The following is a 10,050-nucleotide window of genomic DNA, read 5'->3' as shown; positions in this document are numbered from 1 at the left end:
GTGAGTAACAGAGCTGTGGGGAGGGGAGGCGTGCAACCGGTGTCATGAAAAGAACCTGTTTTCTGTGACTGAGGACAAGTCATTCAATTACTCTTGACTCTCAATTTCCTAATCTGTAAGTGAGGAAAACAATATCACGTCCTTATAAGGTTTTAAGGAGTAAATAAGGGCATGTGAGTAAAGTTCCTGTCTCATAGTAATAAGCAGTAGTTGTTATTTTAATTTTTATTCCTATCCCACACAGATGGAGAAACATGGTCTCAGCCTTGGGGAGGGACCAGGAAGAACCAAAATAAAAAAAGGATTGTGAGCCCCAGTGTGAGTGCTGGCTCAGTGCCTCTGGGATACATGTGCTGTACGTGTGTTCTTTGACGTGTGGAATAGGTGTGTGGCAATGGCTCTCGTGCTATGCTCTGGGGCACAACCTATGGAGATCACACATCCAGGGGAGACCCAGCTGCCCCTACAGACATGATGTGTGAACAGGATGAGCAGAAAGCGTGGAGGCTGGGCATGCAGCTGACATTGTCTTCTTCACACAACTCTTACAACCATCCCCAGAGCCTTCTCTTGCCTGTGAACAATGGCAACTCTTGAGGAAAAACTGATTGCCTTGGTTGCAGAAACAGTCCCAAACAATAGGATCACGGTAGTGGGTATTGGACAAGTTGGTATGGCGTGTGCCAGGAGCACTCTGGGAAAGTCTCTGGCTGATGACCTTGCCCTTGTGGATAAGGGAGAAATGATGGATCTGTAGCACAGCAGCTTATTTCTTCAGACACCTAAAATTACGGCAGATAAAGATTATTCTGTGACGGCCAACTCTAAGATTGTGATGGTAACTGCAGGAGTCCCTCAGCAAGAGGGACAGTCATCTCAATCTGCCGCAGCGGAATGTGAATGGCTTCAAGTTTATTACTCTCCCGATCACTGAGTATAGTCCTAAATGCATCATAATTATGGTTTCCAACCCAGTGGGTATTCTCACACATGTTATCTGGAAAGTAAAAGTGGATTACCCAAGCACCATGCGATAGGAAGCCGGTGTAATCTGGAACCTGATAGATTTCACTATCCTAGAGCTGAAAAACTTGGCATTCATCCCAGCAGCTGCCATGGATGGATTTGGGGAGAACATGGCAACTCAAGTGTGGCTGCGTGGAGTGGAGTGAATGTGGCAGGCGTTTCTTTCCAGACTCTGAATCCAGAGATGAGAATGGACGATGATAGTGAAAATTGGAGAGAAGTGCACAAGATGGTGGTTGAAAGTGCCTGTGAAGTCATCAAGCTAAAAGGATATACCAACTGGGCTATGGGGTGAAGCGGGATTGATCTCATTGAATCCGCGTTTAAACTCTATCCAGGATTCATCCAGCGTCAGCGATGGTGAAGGGGACGTGGGGCATTGAGAACGAAGTCTTCCTGAGCCCTCCACGCATCCTGAATGCTGGGTTAACCAACATTATCAACCAGAAGCTGAAGGCTGATGAGGTCGCTCAGCTCAAGAAAAGTGCAGATGCCCAGTGGGACATCCGGAAGGACCTACAACACCTGTGACTTCTGGGTTCTAGGCTGTAGAAATTCAACAACTCCAGCGTGGTTAACCACGAACCCTGAGTTTTCATTCATGTACGTTGCTTTTATCTTCCTGGATATGTGAATGGGGGCTCGCAGAATCAAAGTCCATGCTTGGTTTATTGCTTGCAATATGAGCCCTTGAATAAATAAAATTAACTATTATAAAAAAAAAAGGAAAAGTAAAGAGAGAGTGGAGGCTGAGGCCTCAGGCAGGCCTGGATGCCAATCCTGCCCATGCCTCTGCCAGGCTGTGAGCATGGCCGGTGGCTTCACCTGTCTGAGCTGCTGCTTCCTCAGCTGTCACACAGCAGGATGGTCCTCACACTGCTGCACAGGGGCTTGAGGACATAATGTGCAGGCACACACAGAGCGTGAGGTCGCTGCTCCTGTCTTCCTCCTCTTGCCGCTTAGACACTCTCCGGGACGTGTACAAAGGAGGAGACGAGGCTGTGACGGCCTTGGGCACCAGTGACTGAGAGTTCTCCCAGGCCCCGGGTGTGTGGCTGCCACTGCAGATGCTCTCAGGCGTATAACAAAGCAAGCTTGGCCCGTGGCGGGTGATGGTGACGTTCGATGACCTAAAACAGTTAAACCCATAATCAGAGGGTGCTCCAACTCGGCTGCTGTGGGTTTGTTGGCCCACAAGTCACGATCAACTTGCTGGGAGCGCACATCGGCCGTTAGCCCTCAAAGTTCTGTTGCTAAGAGATTATGAACCAAATGATGTTTCTAAAAAATAACCGTGACAGGATGTTCCAGGATAGAGCCATAATAACAGCCCAAACCGAAGGGATATGCTGTTATTGATAAGTCCTTATGAAGAGCTGAGGAATGGGGTGATGGGGAGGGAGCCTGGCCATACACATCCTATGGAAATTACTGGTTTGCGAAGGTTTGGAATGTAACAAAAAAGACTCAGTGATAAAACTGTAAGGGATATAATATAACGTCTTCATGATTCTAAAAGTTCTTCAAGCAGCCAAGATGTATTTGTGGGGCCTGTTATTTGCCTATTCCATGCCTGTTTACGACCGTCTCAGCCACATTCAGTTGCAGGCGGTGACTAACTCTAGCATAGCCGTAACCACCCCTGTTTGGCACAATGCCCGTGGGCAAGAATTGATGAAGTGATTTAACATAGCTGTTTGCAGCCACCTCCACAATTGCTCTGTTGCTGGAGCAACAGGAACCAGTCAACTCACAGAAGGCCAGGTTAGAGCAGGACAGAGGTTCCATCGATAGGGAAGTCAGCAAACAGGCACTGGCAAGAAACTGGTTGTCATTTGGCACCCAGAACAGCTCTGCCCAGGGGGCTTTCCTGGGAAGGGGCAGCAATGCAGCGCTGTGTCCTCACCAAAGGCCACTGGGTCACCTCCTGGTGACCACTGTCCAGCAGAAGGATGAGTGCAAAGGAGCTATTATCTCTTAGGAAGGGAGCTCCTGCTCTCTGCCAGCCTCACTCCGGACCTGGGAGCAGAGCAGTGAGATGCCAGCCCTACACGCCCTTCCAGCTGCCCCCCCCCACCTCCTCCCCTGCAACCCCTTCCCAGCCACCCTGCTTTCTGTCTGGTCAGGCCCCCGGCTGCAGTGGCCTCATGGTCTACATTTCATTTCTCTGAGCAGATCATAGATGGCAAGCTGTGTTCTGCTCTCTCGTTTCACACGTGAGGGAGCCAAGATCCAGAGAGACACAATGGGGTGTCAGTCACACAGCTAGAAAGTCAGGAGGCAGACTCGTGTCTTCTACCCCAAATCCCGGGACCTTCACTGCTCACCAGACCCCAAGCACCCTATGATGCGTCGCACAGGAAACCGCTGGGTGTTGCAATAGCTCCCAGAAAGGGGTCAATGTTTCCATGGGCCAACCCTGCTGACCCTCGGTCGCTGTGTGGCCCCCAGGGGAAGGGAGCAGAGCCACAGGCACTCTGCCTTCCTCCTTCGTCCAAGGGGCAGAAGAAGGGAGTCATGAATCAAGTGAGTCATTAAGATCCCAGACTGGGAAGTTTATTCTGCTGCTCGCTACCTGGGTGACCTCAGACTAGTGACTTAATCTTCTGCAATGCTGTTTCTTATCTAAAAATTAGGACAAGACTAGAACCTACCTACTTCATAGGGTTGTTATGAGGAACGCATGAGATTAAACAGGTAAAAGTGGTTAACAGGGTGTGTGGGAAACACTCAATAAATGATAATAGCGGCGGCAGCCACAGCTGTAACAATATCGTCATTTTCACTACCACCATCACCACCATCCACTTCTGCTCGGGACCCGGGGTGCAAGTAGGTGACAACTGGAGTGCCATGGTAGTCCCCAGTGGTGACTGGTGTGTACCATGAGGACCTCTGGTGACAACGGGACACATTTCTCAGGGTTCCCGGTGACAGATCCTAAATGTTTCAGAAGCTGGGCTCAAAGAACAAGGCAGCAGCATTGTGGTTTCTGTGCCTGTCCAAACACATGTGCTTCCAATTGGCTCCCCTGGGCTGGAATTCCCTGGTGCCGAGTCCAGCACAGCTCCCCCGACTGCCTAACGCCCCCCACCCTGAATCATGCTGGGCTTCTGCCCTTGGCCAGGCCTGGGGCCCTCAACGGTGGACTGCTTCCTCCCCACCACTTAACAATTCTGCCCCTTGGAGTGGGAAAGAGCTGGCCAGTCCATGGCCCCCCTCAAGTGTGTCTGAAAGTTGCTACCCAGAGAACGGCATCGAAAGGGGTGCTGGGGGTTGGGGGGTGGAGATGAAGGCTGAGGTGGAGGGGTCATGAATTAACCAGCCCTGCCACTTGGCACCCACCCCCAACACAGCGGCTCCAGTTGTCCTGTGGGGTCAGGATGCTGTTTCTGCCGAGTCATCCTTTCTTGCCCAGAGGGATCCTGGCCCAAAGCCACATTCCTAGTGGGGTCTGAGTGCCACAGAGTATGCAAACTTCCGTTCTCACCAGCCCCCAGACCTCCAGCCCTGCACACAGGCTGGTCTCTCAGCAGCCTCTGCTGGCAGCGAACTCTCCTCCAAGTCTGTGTGTGTCCCCCCAGAGCTCCATCCGGCCCACCCCAGACCCTGAGCTCCAGGAGAGCTAAGAACATTCCACAGGGAGGGAAGGGCGCTAGCATGCAGCGCAGGGGGGGCAGGGTGGGGGAGACTGGACCTAAGGGGAGGGGACTGCAGGGGGATTAAGGAACTATTTAAAATTCCTGCCTGCCCACTTGGTGGGCCCTCCTGCAATTGAGGGTCCAGCATCCCCTTCTTGTGCAAAACCTCGGTGTCCCCAGACAAGCAAGCTGGCCCCACCGTCTCCAGCGCTCATGTTCCAGGAGCACATTTTGAGCACCTGCTGTGTGCCAGACACTGTACTAGGCACTGGCCCCACAGCTGTGGACAAGGCAGATGCGGCCCAGTCCCTGATGTCTCTCCCATCCTTTCCAGGCCCACAACCCTTGCCTCTACTCCTGTTCTCATCGCAGACTGCTTGGGTTAAAACCTTGGCTCACCACTTCTTGCTGTGTGACCTTGAGCAAGTTACTTTACTTCTCTGGACCTCCATTACCTCATCTGTAAAATGGGGGCAGGCTAATACCTACCTCATAGGGATGTTAAGAGAGGTAAATGAGTTAATACATGTAAGATGTTTAGAACAGTTTCTGGCACAAAGAGCTCAATGTGTGTGTGTGTTGTGTGTGTGTGTGTGTGCGCGTTTGACACTGTGCCTTGGCTCAGGCTGTTCTCTACCTTGAATATCTTTCCCCTTTTCTTCGAGAGTCTGTAAGTTCAGCCTCAGTAGAGTTTCCAGAAGGGAGACAGATGGGGGACAGGCCTAAGGTCAGGCCACAGCCCTGCTAGGGCCACCAACACTTGCAGAGCATTTTCCTGTTTGCCAAGGATCTTACATATCCCTGCGAGGCAGACAAGGGAGGGGGCTCGGGGAGGTAAGACACCTGCCCCAGGTCGCAGCCCTAGTCAGGGTTGGACCTGAGAGTGGAGCTTGGGTCTTCTGACTACAAGTAGCTCTGTCCCTGTTCCACCTCCCAGTGCTGGTCCCCAAGAACCTCCAGATGCCCTGAGGCCATCGCTAGAATCTCAGAGCTCCCCCGAGGCTCGAGACCCAGAGGATGGGGCCTTCCTGGCCCTTCCGAGTCAGTAGGGTTTGTCTCAGAGCTGGACAGGGCCAAGGAAGGCCTCAGGACAGGGGGCGCCGGCCTGGCAGAGCCCTGAGGAGGGCCTGCAGGAAGAGCTCAGCCCAGGAAACTCTGAGCAATGCCGGCAGACCACAGGGCCCCGGGCTTCCTGCCCTCTCCACACAGGCTGCCCTGTCAACGTCAACGGGTTTGTGAAACCCTGCTGGGCGGGCAGTGGGGACTCGAGGGGCCCCCGAGTTCACTGGCTGTGGTCACTCTGCTCCTTCACAGCCCGGGAGAAGGTGGCTTTCCAAAGACTGCCATCTGCATTGTAATGGGATCCAGCTGCTGCAGGAGACGGGCACCTGATGGGGGTGCCACCATCTCGGGGCCCAGGCCTCCAGGCTCCAGAGCACCTCCTGGGCCCCCACAGATGCAGGGAGCTGCTGAACGCAGCTGTGGGGTGGGGTCCGTGGTTGAAGGACTTTGGGGTAACAGATAACGTGAGTTACAAGCCCTTGTTCATAGCTTTGCTTACTGTGTGACTGGGCAAGTTGGTTAACCTCTCTGTGCCTCAGTTTCCTCATGTGAAAAATGATGATGAAAACCACCTGCCTCCCTGCAAGGATTAAACAGAATGATGTATCTGGAAGGTCTGGAGCAGAGTGAGCTCTCCATAAATAGAAGCTGTTGTGTTAGCAACCACTATGAGTGGCAACGGTGCAAAGACTATTGCATTTCTTTGATTTTGAAATTTTAATTAAAACCACCCAGATCCAATCTACCCTACTTGAAGGAAGTCTATACCTTCCTCTTGAAGTCTCTTCTCCCTCTAAATTTTCCAAGAACCCCAAGTCTTATGTGCTCCAGAAGAGGGAGGTGGAGGGTCCAACTTCCACCCCAGAGCCAGGAGAACTGGAACTCTGAGCAGTCCCACTGCCTATTACTGACACTATTCCCATGAGGTCAGAAGGAGGAAGCTGGTCCTGTGCCATGCAGGGCCCCACAGGGCCACATGGATCTTGCAGGGGGATGATTCCCAGGATGGCCAAGGGTGCCGGTGCCTCTGTCCTGCTCCCACGCTCGTGGCCTCTTCATGCCCATATGTGGCCGTTCCCAATGAGGAGTCTGCGGGGCTCCTGGGTCCATTCCTCCCAGACTGGCTGGGGCCTGAGTCCCTTTTCCTTCCCCAGGATCCATGCTGGGGTTGGGTCTACTTCTCCTCTCCAGACCCCAAAACACATGGTTCCTCCGTGGTTCCTCCGTGTCTAAAAGTCCCTAGAAAGCTGTACACCTCGGCCACCCCCAGCACCAGCCCTCGACAGTCAACCCCACTGCTAATTCTCTGCCCGCAGACCACCCAGGTCACTCTCGCACAGAACAGAGACACAGTGGTCTCGGGTGGGCCGTCCTGTGTATTAGTTTTCTTCTCAGTAACTGGACAGCAGGGAGAAGCCAAAGCTGAAGCCAGGGCAGGAGGGGAGCCCTTTTCTCTTTATGCCCGAGGAGCCCCAGATGTGAGCTCCTGGAACAGGGAGCCAGGGCCTCAGAGGGTTCCATTTCAGCATCGTCTGGCTCCTGGCTCCAGAGCCTGAGCTCTCACCAACATGTCCGTATGGCTCAATGAATGCTTGTTGACTGACTGACTGACTGACTGACTAGAGCAAAAAGACATTTCTGAAGGATGAGGGATAATGCAGAGACGTCTGGTTGGACAGAAGAGGGGAAAATGGACTAGGCAGACCAGGGCAATGGGGCAGTGAATGGGTCTGCAGGAGGGGTGCGCAGCCTGTGGGAGCAGAGGAAAAAGGATGCATTTCTAGGGTGGTCTGAGCAAGGGGCAGTCAGGGTGGTGCTAGGGTTGCTGAAAGACCCAGGAGGCATCTCTGGGAGGACCCTGGAGATCACTGGACTTCTCCAGGTGCACGGTGGAGGCTGGGGAGCAGGAGGGCAGGACCCCGTGGAGGCAACCGCCCCAGTGGAGGAAGTGTGGGGGAGGTGGCCCCCAGGGAGATCCAGAGGCAACCATCAAAACTATAACTCCCCTCCGTGAAGGCACCCCTGGGCGTTGTGCACACCGTAAATCAACAGGAAGCACACTGCCCTTAACAGTGTCCAGAGCCCAGGTTGCCCAAGAGAGGGGCTCCCACTGCCTGGAGGTGGCTCCAACATCATTTACGTCCAGCTCAGTGCCCTGTGCTGAGACCTAGGCCTCCCGAGGCCTCTGGGGCTTGAGCAACCTGGGGTGACCTGGGCTCTCTCAGGAGCAATGAGCACAGGGAGTGTCTGAGGGGCACGGGAGCAACAGCCAGGGCCACTGCAGAGACCACTGGAGCCACAGCCTTTAGAGCCCAATAACCTGGTTCAAACCCCAGCTCGGCCACCCACCAGCTGTGTGACAAGGTACCCTCTCTGAGTCTCAGTCGTGCACAATGCCAAAAGAATGACCCTCGTGGAGCCGTTGTGAGGATTCAATGGGAGGACATAAAGCACTCAGCATGGAGCCTAGCATGTGGCACGTAGGATAATGGTGGCCTCATGTGACATTGTGCTGGTAAAGGTGTGCCAAGGAACCAGGGAAGGGTGACAGAGACTTCTCCCAGCCTTGTGCCTTTCCAAGAACCTACCTGGCATCTCTCCCTCCTCCAGCTGGGGCTCCAGGCCCAACTGGAGGGGGCTGGGCCTTGGCCCAGAGAACAGGAGGTTTCTCACCGTGGCAGGGAAATTGCTGGGTTGGGGGTGTGGGCAGCCACAGTGACCGTCTCTCTGCAGGACGGATGCGGCTTTGCTGACAGAGAGTCTGCGGCCTGGACATGCCAGCGGTGCAGGTCTGAGGTCAGCAGTGGGGAGCCGGGCCCGCCGCGGCCTCACCGCTCCCAGCAGGGCCCCACCAGGGCAAAGGCATCTGCTTTCACTCAGCTGCCCCTTGGCCCAGGGAGGGATGGGGGCTGGGACCTCCTCCCCAGGCCTGACTTCTCACCACACAGAATGGACGCCGAGGGCGAAGAAGGACCGGAGATCAAGGTTTGCTGTCGTAGGTCACTAAAGCGACATCCTGCACTGGCCCCTTTTTGCAAGGCCATGTCTAATCCAGCCCCATCAGTCCCCCAGCTCCCCACACCCTGTCACAAGCCTCTGGCTTGTTCCCCACTCCAGGACCTTGCACTCACACCCTGGAGGCCCCTTCTCTGCCCTGCGCACGGCTGACCCCCATCCTTCAGCTTAAACCCCATTTCCTCAGGAAAACCTCCCCGACCCCCATTTGGTCCCCATGAAACAATCTTGTAGGGCACAATCTGGTTTGTACTCATGTATTTATCTGTGAGGCTATTTCACGCCTGCCTCCCCTCTAGGCTGGAAGCCCCGTGCAGGTAGGAACTGTGTCTGTCTTCCTGAGACTGTGTCCCTAAGATCCAGCACAGGGCCTGGCCCAGTACGTGCTTGACAAATACTTGTTGAATGAATCATGCCTCATAATTTTTCTAGCAGTTTCCTCCAGTCATCTTCAGTGTTTTGATCATCACTGGATCCCTCTAGGATAGTCAGTGCCTACACTCATTTTACAGGCCCAGAGTTGAGGTCAGAAGTGAGTTACTGGCCCCTGGCTCCTAATCCTGTGCTCACCCTTATCTAGGAGAAGGGGTTTATGCTGGGAGAGGAGAGGTGTGTGCCGTGGACTCAGCAACCAGAGAGAGGGCTGTGAGGGCCAGGGGAGGGTGGGGTGCTGCTGGACCCCTCTGGCAGCCAGGTTCCCCCATAAATAATGTACCAGTCAACCTGAAGCAACAACATTTCCAGAGAAAGTCCAGGCCAATGCCACTGAGGATGTGTCTCAGCAGCCCCCCAACTCTCACCCCCAGTGACCCGCTCAGAGACCCCCAAGCTGGAGTAGCCTGCTTCTCCCCGACGAGGGGGGTGAGCTTTGCAGTCAACTACCCTGGGGTCAAAACCAAGTGCAGCCACGGACAGCTGGGCCGTCTCAGACAGGTCACTCACCTCTCTGGGTCTCAGTCTCCTCGTCTGTACAATGGTGCAATAACAGGCTGAGGCTTCCACGAGCCGGTGAAGGTCCAGGGCCCAGCTCTAAGGATTAGGTTTCTGTGCTGTCACGCCCTCAATGGCTCACGGGCACCCTCTCTCTGGCATTAAGTGGTTTTTCCGTTGGTGGTAGACAGGCCTCATGCCCCTCTCCCTGGGAGTGCCTTGGGGACAGGGGGCAGTCTCTGTCTCATGCCAGCCTCATGAGACAGCTCCCTCTGACCCCGTGCCTTGTCTAACATGGCCGGGGTGGCTGCTCAACTGATGAGCGAGTACGTGAGAGTTTGCTTGGGTCCAGAGCAGAAGCTCTGCTCCTGTCCTG

General features: G+C 54.3%; 1 pseudogene; it reads left to right on the top strand.

Moving 5' to 3' along the window:
• The first annotated feature begins 583 nt into the window (after window positions 1–583).
• On the top strand, window positions 584–1,557 carry LOC124229720 (L-lactate dehydrogenase B chain-like; annotated as a pseudogene).
• Window positions 1,558–10,050: the final 8,493 nt, after the last annotated feature.

The sequence above is a fragment of the Equus quagga genome, chromosome 18 (assembly GCF_021613505.1).
Source record: "Equus quagga isolate Etosha38 chromosome 18, UCLA_HA_Equagga_1.0, whole genome shotgun sequence".
NCBI lineage: Eukaryota > Metazoa > Chordata > Mammalia > Perissodactyla > Equidae > Equus > Equus quagga.
Note: the sequence above shows the minus strand (reverse complement) of the source record. Positions and strands in the feature narration are given on the sequence as shown.